The sequence below is a fragment of the Pteronotus mesoamericanus genome, unplaced genomic scaffold (genome assembly GCF_021234165.1).
Source record: "Pteronotus mesoamericanus isolate MK-2021 breed Mesoamerican mustached bat unplaced genomic scaffold, CSHL_Meso_final contig_124, whole genome shotgun sequence".
Lineage (NCBI taxonomy): Eukaryota > Metazoa > Chordata > Mammalia > Chiroptera > Mormoopidae > Pteronotus > Pteronotus mesoamericanus.
In genome coordinates this window covers 3569691-3585468 of record NW_026555051.1, presented here as the reverse complement: position 1 = coordinate 3585468, position 15778 = coordinate 3569691, and the positions used below count along the sequence as shown (strand labels likewise).

General features: G+C 37.3%; 1 protein-coding gene across 1 annotated transcript in view; it reads right to left on the bottom strand.

The window, feature by feature from the left end:
* The window catches only part of LINGO2 (leucine rich repeat and Ig domain containing 2), a 324101-nt gene that overhangs the window by 37578 nt on the left and 270745 nt on the right, over window positions 1-15778 (bottom strand). The window lies entirely within an intron of this gene.

Here is a 15778-nt window from a genome sequence, read left to right as displayed (position 1 = left end):
AATCAGTTCTTTTGTATAAAGGAAATGAAATGTACTTCAGGAGCTAATATGTGAGAGAGTTCCAGAAATATGAGAAATAGTTCAATCTAGTGAAAACTCACAAAGGTATGCACATACAATAAACACACATGTTTACTTAATAAATAAACATGTATATTTATTAACACTTATTCAGTACTTCCTACATGCCAGTTCTGGCCTAAGAACATTATGTGCATTACCTCATCCCCTAACAACCCAATGCAGTAGGCTCTCTTTTCTTTCCATTTTGAGAATAGGAAACTGAGGTACAAGCCAGTGAAGTGATTTTCCTTATTTAGCTCACACAGATAATAAGTAGCAAAATTGAGATGTTAATACTGAGCAATCTGGGTAAAGAGGATGTACTCTTAACTACTATCCTGGCTCAAGATTTTCCTGAAAACAGAGAACCTGGGTGTGAATCTCAGTCCCAGGTTTATGATCTTGGACAAGTCACTTAAATGTAGCTCAGCCTCTCTTCCTATCTGTAAACTGTGGTTTTTAGTAAAATAACACCAACCCCTTCTGATAGTTGAGAAGAGGTAAACAGAAAACAGAAAAAAAATTATAAACTGTAAAGTGCTATATATGTATCATCAATCAGTTGTGGATGCAGCATACAGTAATACTCTGTCTTTCCCACTTTGTTCTCCTCTGTTGCCCTGATACCATCCCACAATGAACCAGACACATAAAAACATGGAACACTTAAAAATAACAATTTCTAATTAAATACATACAAGCTGTCCTTGAAATATCTTCATAAATCAGGATGCAAATGGTTAATACATCCTTACCTGTCTCAGAGACAACAGGGGATTAATTTCAGAGCAATGGGAGCAAGTTCTGCCATCAAGTTATGGAAAATGCATGTATGTTAGAGCCTCTATAAATCTAAGTGCTAACTCAAAAAGTATTTGTTAATAGTGGAGGTACTGTCATCACCAAAACAATGAAACTGGTATTAAGTGCATAGACTAGATGTTACTGTCAATCATTTGACATAGTGTTTTAACAGAAAAGAGGCATAGTGAATAATTGAGAAACAAGTGGGACAGACCACATTGGTTCCAGCATTGGTTCTGGATTTTGAAATCCCAGGTACAAATCTTCCATCCTTCCAAAAGCCATTGAATGTTGACTCTGTGCCCAGCTCTGTCAGCCAGGTACCAGAGATACAAAAGCACGTAAAGACATGGTTTTGGCCTTCATTCTTGTTCTCCTGCTCACCCACTAGCCATATGACCTTATGCCAGTCATTCCATCTTACTAAGAAAAGCATTGGGTTCCATGTCAATAAAAGGAACCAAGCAAAAAATCAGAGAGGTGAAGTCACCTTTTAAAGTTCATAGAGCTGATTGGTGCTGCAGACAAGATTGGAAAGAAATCTTTAGACTTCCAATTCAGTGCTTTCCACAAGTAGATCTGAATATTCATTTTGCAAATGTGCAGCACAGTTTGTTGCAGTTATTTAAGTTTGGCTACAATATGACAAGATATATATGATTAATTTTTCTTACATTCTGCCGGGGTTTACTTTTTACTGCCATATCATTTTTTTTCCAAGATAACAAATGATTGCTCTTTGAGAGAGAGAGTTTTAGAAAAGATAAGCCACAGACTGGATTTAGTTTTGCAAATATATATCTTACATAGGACTTTTATCTAATTCACAAATAATTGTAAGTGATTAATGTTTTAATTTTCCCAATTTTTTTTCTCTGTTTACCTCTAAAAATTTCTGGCAAGGTCTACATCAGAACCTTCCCCTCGTTCCTGTCCAGAGGGAGATAGTCTCAGACAGTTCCTGAGCTGTGCATTGGTGGAAGGGTAGAGAGCAACAAGGAGGAGGCAAAAACCAGAGTTGGAGGAGTTTTCTTGGGCTCTAGAAGGGGACCTGTACTGTGTGGAGCAGCAGATTGGGAAAGATCCAAAATGGGACTTCAAAATTGATTGCTGGGTATATCTTGTCCCTTTCATAGTGCTAAGTAATGCTAGTTTGAGTTGTTTTAAAATTATCCTTGATTGCTAGGAATGTGTTCATTTAAGCATAATATCACTCCGAAAGTGATCTGTGAGTGTCACAGGTCTACGAGCCTTACAACCACCATGGCTTAATCTCATTAGCTGCAGAAGTGTGGACCTTCCCAATGCATCTCTAATAGGTAAGCACTTAATTAGCTGTGGTGCAAATGGTTGATATCTATCAGGGGAAGTGATATCAGCAAATGAAATTGGGTCTTCTGAACATTTGTCTTGTTAAGTATAAATAACTACTTCAAAACTCCCTTCAAAACTCTAGGTTAGAAGAGAGTCTGTCATTTCATTATCTCACCACCTGGTGGTTGACACTAGCCTGAACTTTGGGTTCTGGGTTAAGACCTGGGAGGGATACAGAAAGAGCATTATTCCTTCTGGTCCGAGAAGATGGCATTCTACTCTAGGGCAGTAACAAAGTCAGCACGATGTTTGATCTAACTTCTGTGCTTCTAGCTCTGAAGTAGACATCATAGCTAGCTGTTGTCTCTTAAACTTTACATTCTAGAAGCAGAGATGGGTGAGAAGATTGGCCTTTACCAAGATCTATTAGTTTATATTCATCCTTTCTAAAAAGTCTTTACAATATCCTGTGTGGTGATATTAGTAGTATTACCATTTTACAAATGAGGAAAGATATAGTTTAAATGACTTGTTCATGTCCTGGCCAGTCAGCTCAGTTGGTTAGAGCAACACCTCAATATGCCAAGGTTGAGGGTTTGATCCCCGGCCAGGGCACATAGAAGACTCAAACAAAGAATGCATAAATAAGCGGAACAATAAATTGATGTTTCTCTTTCTGTCCCCCATTCCCTAGTCTCTCTAAAATCAATAAACAAAACTAAAAATAAATAAATGACTTATTCAAGTTGTAATTATCACAGTTGGGGACGGGAAGAGAATGGGGTATTTAATTACAAAACAACAGCCATAAATGATGGCATTTGAAGGGGTAGATGTTAAACCGAAGTAAGCATTTCTGCTTAAAAAAGAAATTAGGCACATGTTTCATGACTCCCTGAATTATTTTAGTTGAAAGTTTAGATGTTTTGTAAATACATGGAAATGATACAACAGAACTGTTGTGAAATCCTTCTTTTTGAGTGAGGAGAAAGGGTATGTCTACCAGTAGCTCATCACTCCTCAAGATGAGTGTCATAACACATCAGCCATGTGCATCATGTCTATATAACATGAGTTTATTTTTTCTCCCACTTCTGAGTCTGCTTTGATGTAAAAGTGTGACAATTTTAGTTAGTCAAAATAGTATTTCAAATTTACAGTTATATAGGATAAATAAGTTGTAGAGATCTGCTGTACAAAGAAGGTAGTGCCTATCACTAACAAAAGTTATTATATACTTCGAAATTTGTTACCAGGGCCTATCTCATGTTAACTGTTCTTACCACAAAACAAACAAAAAATAAAAGGACAGAAAAATTTTTTTGAGGTAATGAAAATGTTTATTACCTGGATTGTAATGATAACATGAGTGTATACATATGTCCAAACTCAACAAATTGTATACATTAATTATGTGCAGTTGAATACCAATTCCTCAATAAATCTGGAGAAAGAAATAAATATGATTCTATTTCCCTCTTTTAAAAAATTTAGCATCTCCATAACAAGGTATCAGGCATGCAGTTCACAATATATAGCCAACATAAAAAAGTTAGGATACCTACTATTTTTCCCTCATCTTCTCATATACAGATATGCCAATTTATTGTAGTTGGATCCTAGAAGTCCTTCACTTGAACCCTGGCCTGAACAAGCAGTTGTGCATATTCTGGTACATTAATGATACCCATTTCTGAGTCTTTGTTTTCTCATCCATAAATTGAGGATGATAACATTTAACTTTCAGCAGTATTACTGGTAGTAATTCATAGAACATGAGAAAAAGTTTACTGCAATGTAAGGCACATAGTATGCAGGAAATATTTATAATGCACAAGTCAGTGCTTATTATTATCATTCTTATGATTTTTATTATTTTACTTTTATTCTGTTGGCTGAGAGAAAATAGTCTGCATATGCAAAATCTCCTTGTAATTTTCCAACACCTCCCTAAATATTCCAGTAAACAGATGAAAGAAAGGGAGATAAGACAGCAAGTATAAATAGATAAGTGAAGTGAGAATTGCCATGGTGAGGGAATGATGGTAAAAATTAAACTGAACATATTCTTCAGTCATTCAGGCTGACTGGAACTGAGCATTTTCAATTCCTTCTCTAGCTTGAGAAACTTCTTTCCACTGGGAAACTTTCAAAAACCATATTTATAACAGAGACACAAAGTTACTCTCAGGAATGCTTCTTAGAAAGGGAATTCTTTTGGGGGGTAAGTATTTTGCTTGTTGTACATAGTAAGAAACTGAGGTACCTGGTTTGGCAGAATTATTATGTATAAGCTTTGGGTTAGAATTAGCTTCTGAGGAGGGAGAAAGAAAATAAGAGTAGACAGAAGGACAACAGAAGATAGCCTGCTGCCATCTACTTGTGACCCCTGTGCCCCTCCCCCACACACAATCTTCAGTACATCTTGCAAAAAAGAAAAAACGAGGAAGAGAAAGAAAAATGAAGGAAGGATGAGGGAAAAAGAAAAGAAATTAAGTGAGGGAGGGAGATAAAGGAAAGAAAGAAAAGCAAAAGAAAGGAAGGAGGGAGAGAGGGAAAGATAGAGGAAGAGAGAAGGAGAGAGACTGAGGCAAAGGGCAGAGATTACTGTCTTCTACCCCCTTCATCTAATTTATCAGCAATAGGATTAACTGCTATTTCTAAAAAAAATTATATGTACACACACACAAAATTATGCATACAAAATTATCTTCTGGAGGGTGGGTGCCTTGTAGTACAGGCTTCCCCTGCTAAAGTGTTCTTGATATCTTGCTCACTCTCTTCTCCTTCTGGTATTCCCATGATGAGGATGTTGTTACGCTTCATTTTTTTCCAAAATGTTTCTTAAGCTCTCCTCACTTTTTCAATTCCTTTTCTTGTTGTTGTTGTTGCTCTACCTGGGTGTTTTTTTTCTAATCACTTCCAAATCACTGATTTTGGTCCTCTGCTTTGCCTAACCTAACTGTTTATTTCTTCCAGTGTATTATTTATTTCAGATATTGAATTCTTTATTTCTGACTGGTTCTTTTTTATGGTTTTTATGTCTTTTTCCATGCTGTTGAGTATCCTTATAATCATTACTCTAAACTATCTATCAGATAAATCGCTTGCTTCCATTTCATCTAGTTCTTCTGGAGAATTCTCTTGTTCTTTCATTTGGGATCTGTTTCTTTGTCTTCCCATTTGGGCTGCTTCTTTGTATTTTCTGTCTTAGTTGTTAAACTAAGCAATGATATAGCCTTAAGCTGTAATCAGCAGTCCTGCTTAAGCATCACAGGGTGGGGCAGAATAATTCCTGTGTGCAGGGATATTGCTTTCCCTCAGGCTGATGCCACTTGGAAAGCAGTGCTCTGCCTGCGAAAGATGGCTTTTGCAGTATTGGGAATAACTCAGCACAGGGATCCTGGAGACTCTTCAGTTCTCTTCCCAGATCCATTAACCCCAGATTTTCCTCAAGCATCTCTAGTCTACTCTGCCCTCCCTCTGCCAGACTCCAGGGTAAATGGTTGCAAATGAAATTTTGTGTTGGCCCTTTAGGAGGCTCTATGACTCTCAGCTGTCTCTCCCTGGCAGACAGAAACCCTTCTGCTTTTTGTAGCTGGCTGTTACCTGGGTTTCTTTCCAGCTCTGGTGCTGTAGGGTGGGGAGCCCAGCTTGGGGTTTAGAGCCCACACTTCTCAGGGGGAACCCTTCAGCTACTGAAATATCCCTCTGGAACTTCCGCTGCTGTTAATGGGAGGCCATCTGGTCCTCTCATGCCTCCTCCACACTCCCTACCAGTGTCGTTGTGAAGTGGTTCCTTCTGTCTGTCCATGCTTATAAGACTTCTCTCCAACTTATGTTCAGTTGGTAATTCAGGATGATTTCTCTGCAATTTAGTTTTAATTTCAGATTGGTCCTGGGAGGAAGTTAGTGTAGCTTCCACTTACTCCTCCACCATCTTAGATCTCTCCCTACCATTTTTAATCTATACAAATAGCAATTCCACATGACTGAACCTAATGGAAGGTGCATTCTTTGAAGACAGGAATTACATCTATTATCTCTTTGCCTCTACTACTTTTTGACTGGTTCATATTTGTTCATAGTAGATGATATCAGAAATACAATAGCCATCATGTAAATGTAGGGGAAAGACATGATGGCCCATATTTCTCAGGACATTGAATATTTTATAAATGTCATTGGGCTTTAGTTACTCTGCAAAGCACCATACTAATGGCATCAATCTCCCTATTTCTTTTACTTCAGTAGAGAGCTTCACCTACTGAAGTTTTTAGTGTGTATGTGTGTGTGTGTGTGTGTGTGTGTGTGTGTGTGTGTGTGTTGTGTATGCCACTTAAAAGAAATGGAAGCAAGGACGTTTATTTAAAAAAAAACCTCATAACTACATTTACTATGTTCCAGGTACTATTTTAAGTAAGCAGTTGCTTTATGTCTATTCTCACAGTGAGTCTTTATAACAATCATGTGGGAAGAAATACCATCACCATTCCATAGATGAGGAAATTAAAGCATTTAGTGTTAGAGTTAGCTGACAAATATTACAGGCTAGTATGTAGAAGAGTCAGGATTAAACCGAGGTATATATGACACAGAGTCTGATATGCTACATCATCCTAACAAAGAGGCACTAAGCGCTTTGCTCCCTATAGGAATAAGACATTTGGGGTGTCATCGAAACAAGCCTCACACACTAACTCTGCTACTGGCATTGACTTTCCCTACTGTGTCTAAAATTAGAGAACTGATCTTGCTCTGCTTAAAGAAGCCAAGGACTTCAGGACCACTGGTGTAAAGAGCTACTTTGAAAGGGGTGAGCAGCCTCTTTCAGTCTATTTCCTACTAAATACAGCTGAGTAGATCAGGACCATCACAGGTAAACCTCACACTACACAGAGGAACCAATAAAACATAACAAATCAAGGAAAAAGCATATAAACCATAGTGATTATCCTAAGTTATTCTTTCTCAGATTACTTATATTCAGGTACATCACTACATAAAGGATTTGGTTAAGCACAATAAATAATCTATACAGAGAAGTGCTTCTAAAGAGAAGTGTTTCTCTGTATTAAAATGAGTTATTGAGCATGTCTATAGCTTTCTCTAAAGAACTTAGAGAGAGCATAATTTTTCCTCTCCAGGATGATTCACTTGTGGTTTTGGTCTTTTTACCTCAGAGCAAACAAATGGACTAGGTGACCTCCAAGATTACCCCATAAGTTCTCAAGATCTGTGCTCAGATGATAAATCAGCACAAAGACAGTTCAGAGCTCCACTTACACTTTTCTCACCAGCAACCATCATTAGCGCAATTCTCTAAAGTCCAGGCAGGTGCCAGGTGTCGAATCAGCCCTATTTTTAGAACATTGGAGTTGGAAGCCATTGAAAGGGATACAGACAGAAAGGGAAAAGCAGACAACAAGAAGGGCAACTTTGAACACATGGGAACACAATTAAAGTACTGACTATGCAAACACAGAACCTATAAATATAACTCCGCATTTGGCAGACTTCATCACTGGCTGTCTCTCTCACCTCACAGGACTCCTAGGGATAATAGAGAATTTTTAAAGACAAAAATTGAGAAATATTATTTTATGTCAGAGGAAGTCCCAATATGTATTAGCATTATCTTGTGGGGAATGGACAATAATATCACAATATTATGTCTCAGATCCTGCCGCTAGTAGGCTGAGCTGTCTTCCATTTTAAAAAGGTGTCTTTGTTCCCCATTTTCTTTTCTCAGTTTCTAAAAGATTCTAGTTGTCATCAAAATTATACACTTATTTTCACTGCAATCCTCAGCTAAACCCATACCCTAATTATAGGAAACTCCCACCAGGGTATTTAGATTGATTCCTATTACTTTTCTGCTTTTGTCAAGATACCAACAAAAGTAATAACGATAATGCGGTTTGCTGTAGCCGCAAAGAAATCACAATCAGTCTAATGAATTTTGACTAAAAACACCCTTCTAGTCCTTTGCCCTAACAAATTACTGACTATACTTACATTTTATATACTTTATGACATCTTTATATTCTTAACATTTGAGTATTAATTCCAAGAAGGGCTATAGGTAAGTGAAAAAAAAGGAAAGCTTTTAAATCTCAGCCATAGAAACAATAGCTACATACATTGACTCAAAGTAACGTATGTGTTGTTATTAATTTACTCAATAATTATTTATTGAATCTATGTGCCATACCTTCTGCAAATTGCTAGAGCCAAGGCAAAGAAAACTGTCTCTTAGTAGAAATAGCCTAGCATGGGGAAAAGAAGAAAAAGAAAAGAAAGCAGTTATAGAATTTGGTAAATGTGATAATGGAGGTGAGACTATCATACTATGGGAAGATAGGGAGAATAATTAATGCAGCCAGAAAAGTAGTAATTATAGAACTCTGTGTAGCAACTCTAAAAGAGTCTATTGATGTAATACAAAGTAGAAGTTAATAAAATTGGATTAATACTATGAACATATTATATATGCATATGGACAGGCATTAAAAAGCAATGAAAGGAGGTGAAGAAAGGTTGAGGTAGCAGTTTTATGGTTGGTTTTCTGTTTTATTCTCTTTTGAATTGTTTTTAATTTTTAAATTTAATTCTCCATTACCGTTTATTCCCCTTATACCCCCCTTCACCTCCATCCCCTGTCCTCCGACTGCAATTATCATGTTGTTGTTTCTGCCATGAGTTCTCTCTGCCCCTCTCCCCCTCCCCTCCCTCCTTCCCTCTCTCCCTCTCTCTCTCTGTAACAATTGAAAATTTGGCGAGGGAACATTAACTAAGTAAATGGAGCCTTGTGTGAAGCATCACTTTCTAAAATGGACCTTGCCCCAATAAGAAAAGGTACAAAAGCAAACTGATGGGCTTCCTATGACAGGCACATGAAGTCGATGGGTGGGTCAGTTTCAACGCTACTGAAAACACCACTTGAAGAATGATGGGAACTATTTTTTTCCTTACATGAACTAGAATATGTTGTCATTAGCAAGCCAAATGTAGAATCAATAAGTCTATGGATAAAATATATTAATTACTTGACCATGGTTAATGCAAAAGATTTACTGACTGATATTCTAAATTTATGAATGATGCTGTCATTTGTCTAATTTTCTGGAAGCAGGATTAATGTTTGAAATGCAGGTGAATTTAGCATTCTAATATCATATGCTGCATTTGGTGCTTTTCCCACTCTTTTCCTTGCCTTTTCACATATATCCTAGGTTAAGAAATAACTTTTATTTACTTATTTTTTTTTGTAACAGTAGTATTTTGAGGCTGGATTATGGGTAAATATTTGTTTTATCCTTGGTTCCTCATGAAAAATGCACTAGTATTAACTTTGCCTTCTTCATGTTCAAATCCTATTCATCATTAAAAACCCATATCAAGCTGCATTCCTTCTGTAACAGTGGAAAATTGTAATGGAAAATTGTAACCCAACCCACCATTCTTTTGACATTGTGTCTGTAAGCACTGACTCTAATATGTAGCTTGTGGGTAAACAGCATGTTTATATAAGGATCCTAGGGATTAACCTCAAAACATATAGACTCTGACCTTCAGGCACCCCAGCTCTGGGAGATTTGCTGATCTTCAATCATAGAGCCAGGATGGCTAAACCAGGATGGTGCACATCTGACTGTCACTTGCCTTATCGGAAGGGACTGTGCTAGCCTACTTGTAGAGAGCTTTTCAACTCCCTCCTTGGATCTCTTTGTTCGATTCCCTACTCCCTTCTTATAAAAATCTGCCTCCACTGAGATGTGCAGATGTGTTTTGTGACATGAGCCCCTCATTTCCCCAGGAGACAGATTTTGAGACCTGAGTCCCCATCTTCCAGGTGGCTGACCTGCACATAAACCACTTTCCTTTACACCAGCACCTGCCTCTTGAATATTGGCTTTTGTAGTGGCAGGCAACTGGACCTGCTTTCAGTTATACTTCCATGAAATATTTCCAGTCAACAACAAACCTAAATAATTTTTTTCTATTCTTAACTCTTCCCTTTTTAAATATATGTTAATATTTGATCACTTCTTGGTGTCTGATAATTTGTGTGTGCTGGTCTTCACTACTATACTTATTATAAATTCTTTAAGGGGGGTCATTTTATCTTTTACTACTTAGCCCTAGTGCCTATCACAGGGCTAAAAATATATAAAGAGCTCATTAAATGCTCATTTTTTAAAAAAAGATTAATTACTACTTTTATATCACACATACAAATGTATCTATTGTTTTCAGCTTCAGTTAACACAGGTTTCAAAGAACCTTTGTGTAGGAATATGTCAAATTGAATTTTTAATTCCCCAAAGAGGAATTTAATATTTATATATTTATATTAAGCAAGATTCCTTGCAAATGCATTAGTTACATCTGACACATATTGGTTCTTGCTGGATTTATGACAAATACAATCAAAGCCCAGGACAACTTTCTGCAACATCTGTAACTGGGCAAACCACATGGGCTCCTCTAGGTCAGGGCAAATTATCTATATTTGCACCCACCTGGCAGATGTGAAAGACTTAAGATATGCTAACACTCATTAATTGGGATCAAGCTGTTTTCTGCAGAGTTCAGCAAAACTCCAGCTGAAATATAATGGCGTTCATTTTGAGGTAAAATTCCCAGGTCATTAAGCAATTGGAAATGTGATTCTTCTTGTAGTAAGTGAGAGGATTTGAGTCCAGGTGAACTCCAATCTGGTTCTGTTCCTAAAACGTGTGTGACCTTGGGGAGATCCCGCTCCCTTACTGAACCTCAGACTCCTGCCTATAACATAAAGTTATTTTATTAATGCATCGCTAAATACTGTTTCTACACAGACTATGATTCTCTACTATTTAATTGAATACTTAGGGCTAATTTTTATTCTGTATTTACCACGTGCCAGGCAATCTGCTTTTATGAGTTTGCACTGTGTACCAGGCTGAAATTAAACCATCTTGGGTTTAACCAGAAAGAAGATATCTTTGCTAAAATATATGTTTGCCTTGTGTGAAAGCTACTGATAAGCCAGTAGTCTATTCTTCTCTAAGACCTAATAGTTCTAAAGTAAGTCGGATACTACTTTAATGCAACCATTTTGCAGCTGCCAAGTAAGTCCTTTATTCCCAAACTGTGTTGAGAGGAGCAGCTGATATCGTTTCCAAAGTGTGGGCTTCTAGGTATTTATTATAAATGTGTTTCAGGAAATGAGTTCACACGATTTTTTTTTTCTAAAGTGGACATCAGTCTATGATTTAGTTGCTAAAATTATAATGTGTTGGTTGCTTCCAAGATAGCAGCCATCAATACTTTTTCCCTGTACACACAGGCCATTCTGCCCTTCAAAGGGAAGATCCATTTCTCTTCCCATTTGAATCTGGGCTGGCTTATGACTACTTTAATCACTATAATAAAAGAAAGTGGTACCATGTGACTTCTTAGGCTAGGTCACATGAAGCTTCTCAGGCTCTTCTTGAGCCTTTTGGAATGCCCATTTTGGAGGGACGAGCCTCTATGGAAGAAGCCTAGCTGTTCTCAGACCGCCATGCTGTGGGGAGGCCCAAGTCAGCCATGTGAAGAAGCTTCAGGGAGAGATGCCTGGCCAGCCTCAGCTGTTCCAGGCTTTCCAGCCCAGGGATTAGTGAGGGAGCTTCAGCTGACTCCTGTCTCTCCACCATCTGATTGTAGGTATTATGAGGTCCAAAGCAAGTACTGCTCAGCTGAGGCCTAGATCTACCAGTGCATATGAGAAAAGAATAAATTATTATTTTAAGCCTGTACATCTGAGGTGGTTTGTTATGTCAGATAAATAGAAAATACACTAGGCTCAGAAGATGGTGGTAGGTAGTTTATTTCTTATGTAACTTAAATACCCCAGACCCTACTAGAAGGTGCAGATTAGAGAATTAGTCTAGTGTTCCCTCTTACTTTTTGTAGTGATTAAAATCTTCGCAGAATAGAGAATTCAGGCATGCTTAGGAATGAAGAAGCAAGAATCAAAAAGTTCACAGAGCCTGAACACCATTGTACCTGGAGGAAGAAAGACACATTGGACCCTGGTCCTCAGATTCCAGGCTAGTTAGTACACCTAACTGAAAGTCAAACAAACGCAAACATAACAAAACAAAAAAATAAGACATAGAAACCAAAATCGTTTCAGAAAGCCATCATCAGAGAGCATAAACCACACACACTGTAATGGAGGAATGCCTGAGTGAGCAGCGTGGGTGGAGAAAAGAAAGAAGTTTCCACAGACCCCTTCCACTTAACGCAGTGTCTAATCAGGAGTGTACACATCTGTCTGTGTGCATGCACACACATGCATGAGTGTCTATGTAGAGGTGTGACAGACCCAATATGGAGGGTGTTCTTTGGACTTCTGCCCTGGAGTCAGTATGTTTATGATGGGTGACTTGTTTCCTCTGATATCTCCATGGCAGAGAGTTCTCAGGCTTCTGGGATGCCCTGCCACAAGTTGTCCTTTGAAATGTGAGAGAAGCACATTATCATGATTATGCCAGCGTCCAATAAAGACAGCCATTCAAAAGAATGTTATAGCTCAAGAGAGAGCTCTCTTGGGAACCCTCAAACATATGTTATTTAACAGACATATAACAGAAATTGTATATAAATAGTTAGAGGGAAGATTGAATTCTAAATCACAAAATTCTCCTGTTACTCAGTATTTAGATCTTCTATACATGGCATCAAGTAATTTGTGTTGCAGTACTTAAAAATGAGCTTTTGAGGAGACTGGATTGTTTTCTAAAAACTCAGATATGCAACAATTGTGATGTTGATTTAAGATACTAAACAGGATAAACTTAATGAAAAAAAACCAGATGTGAGTGAAAGAGAACATGAACGCCATACATTCACTGAAGAAGTGTTATGGAGAGGGTCATACTAAAATATAAGACATAGGAAAAAATTACCAAATGGTATTATTCCAAAATCAAATCATAAATCAGTTTTTCTAACTTGCAATATGCTTTTAACTGAAACAACACTGTATAGGATTGGTTAGTCTTACTGGGCAGCCTTCAGAAGACATACTCAACATATCATGGGACCAAAGAGGGGTATTGATAGGCCCAACAGAAAGAGAAGAGAAAGAGAGAATGAAGATCAGGCATTATTTTCTTCTGGTTCCTTCATTATAAATTTTTAAAATCTAAGTAAATGGAACTAGATTGAATTTTTAAACAAAGATAGTATGGAAAATCGTCTCATTAGATACAGGACATTTAGGTGGTTCTATGCTTGTCAAATGTCTAACTTCACTTACTGGAATACAACCTCTTATTCTTGATATCCTCTTCCATGGGACAATCATTCATTGAGCACCACCTTAATGCCTATCACTGTGCTAAATGCTGTAGAGCAATAATTGTGACATTTTTGGACTTCGTAGACTTGCAGCTTTTAAAAAGTGGAGAAACTACCATAAAGTTGATGAGTCTTTTTCATTTGCCAAGAAAGTGCACCGAAAAGAATACAACTGTTATCTGTTCTCAAAGTTATTCTTCTCTGTAGCCTAGTAGAAACTTCACTCGGATTCTTAGTTTGGAGTCACTGTTCTGTGCAATACCTAAAATCAATATGAAAAGTATTCCCAACCACCTAGCCTCCTCCTGACATGTCAGCTTAATGAGTAGTTGAATGGTGATCAAGGCTGACATTCCTTCAAGACAACTGCAAATTACTTTCATAAAATATTTTAGGTTGACTGATCATTACATAGCAGTTTATTTCTTAATTCTAGACATCATCTGTTTAGAAGTCATAATCGCCATCAAAATATTTTTATACAATTTTAAAAGAAGTTTTTAAAATCTAGTACAGAGGTTTTCAAAACTTTTTTAGAAAAAAATCATAAAAACCCTTTCTTCAAACAAAATCTTATTCGTAAAGACCAATATCTAAAATAGATCAAAGCGAGCTGTTCTGACTGAAGCAGTCTGCTGGTTCCCTTTCCTTTGTTCCCCATACCACAGTAGCCCCAAGGCACCTCCACAGGAGCCCCAGGGCACCACAGAGCAGTCATGGACAGGCAGCTACTGATCTAACAGAGCCATAGACTCCTAGAATTTTTAAGTCAGAAGATATCTTAGAGACAATCACAAATACAGGATAGCAGAGCAGGAAGAACCTCAGGGCTCTACTGATTTATTCCCCTCAATTCCCAGATAAGAAAACCAAGGCCCAGAATAATTGAACACACCCACTGTATTGGAAGTTATACAGACAGATGAGGAAAACTTTCTGTTCCATTATCTAAGTGGGTTTAAAATAAAATTTAGACCATAGTTCGACAATCAAATTTATAAAACCTCAATTGTTCCTCCATAGCAAAACTTTCATACACATTGGGAGGGGCATGTTCTGCTTCTTAAGACGCAGCACTGAGTTAGGGCACAGCTACAACATCAGTCAGACTGAGTATTACAGTGTGAGCTCCACCAATGTGGATACCCATGAACACAGGTGAATGAGTCCTGGAAACACATGGTGAAGGCAGCTTTATGTATTAGCTTTGTTTCTGTCCCTTCTGAAGTCATACTGTCAGTGCTCAACAGATATAAACTCTCTTCCCTTTCCTCCTTCTATTCCTTTTCCTTCTCTTTTATACTTCAGCTTGTCTCAATTTGTATATATATATATGCGTGCGTGCGTGCGTGTGTGTGTGTGTGTGTGTGTGTGTTTTGAATCACTAACTACATAGAAACTTACTGGTTTTTTTCCCTAATCTTTAACAGCAATTTGGATTCAAAATTGTATTCATATTTAAGACTATGACGTACCCATTCCTATGAAATTCATCCATGAGCAAGTCATTCTAAATTAGAAACCATTACAGCTAAGAAAGCAGAAACAGATTTTCTAATTTGCCAATTCATTTATTTTCTACTGTTAAAAGCCACAATGTATTAAAGAAAATGTTTTCAAAAGGAAAAACTCCATTCTCATCTTTCTTTACGAGTATTTCCATTTGTCTGTGTATCTCATTCAGTTTGTTTATATTCTTACGTATTTTAAAAGTAGTTGAAATTATGCTGTATAATCTAATTTTGCTTTTTTGTTCTGATCACTTTGCATACTGTAACATTTGTCCAAGTTGCTACCTAGTCTCTCTGTTAGAGTAAACCAAGCCAATATCTTTGTAGAGCAGTGAGTAGTATGTGAAAACTAGTCACGTTGGTCGGGGCGAGGCTGGTCTATCTTTCAAACCCCACTGTATACAGACCCTGAGGAAACACAAATGCTGCTGGTTTCAAAGTATTTAAAAAACAAATTATCCACTGGAAAAAAGGGTGAATATGAACCCACTGAATAAATAATTTAACCAAATGCTAACACACTCTCTTTTTAAAGACAATGGAATAACTGAATTAGCCTTCAGTACAACTTGTATACCTATTTTGGGACGCTGGGATCATTAGTTTTTCATTATCCTAGCTTTTTTATACAGTGCATTGTCTTTTACAAATGAAATAGTCACCTAATCCTCTCTAATAGTAATTAATCACTTCCTATGATAGGTTCTTGAACACTTTGTGTTTTTTATATTTGAATTTAAAATATCAGACAG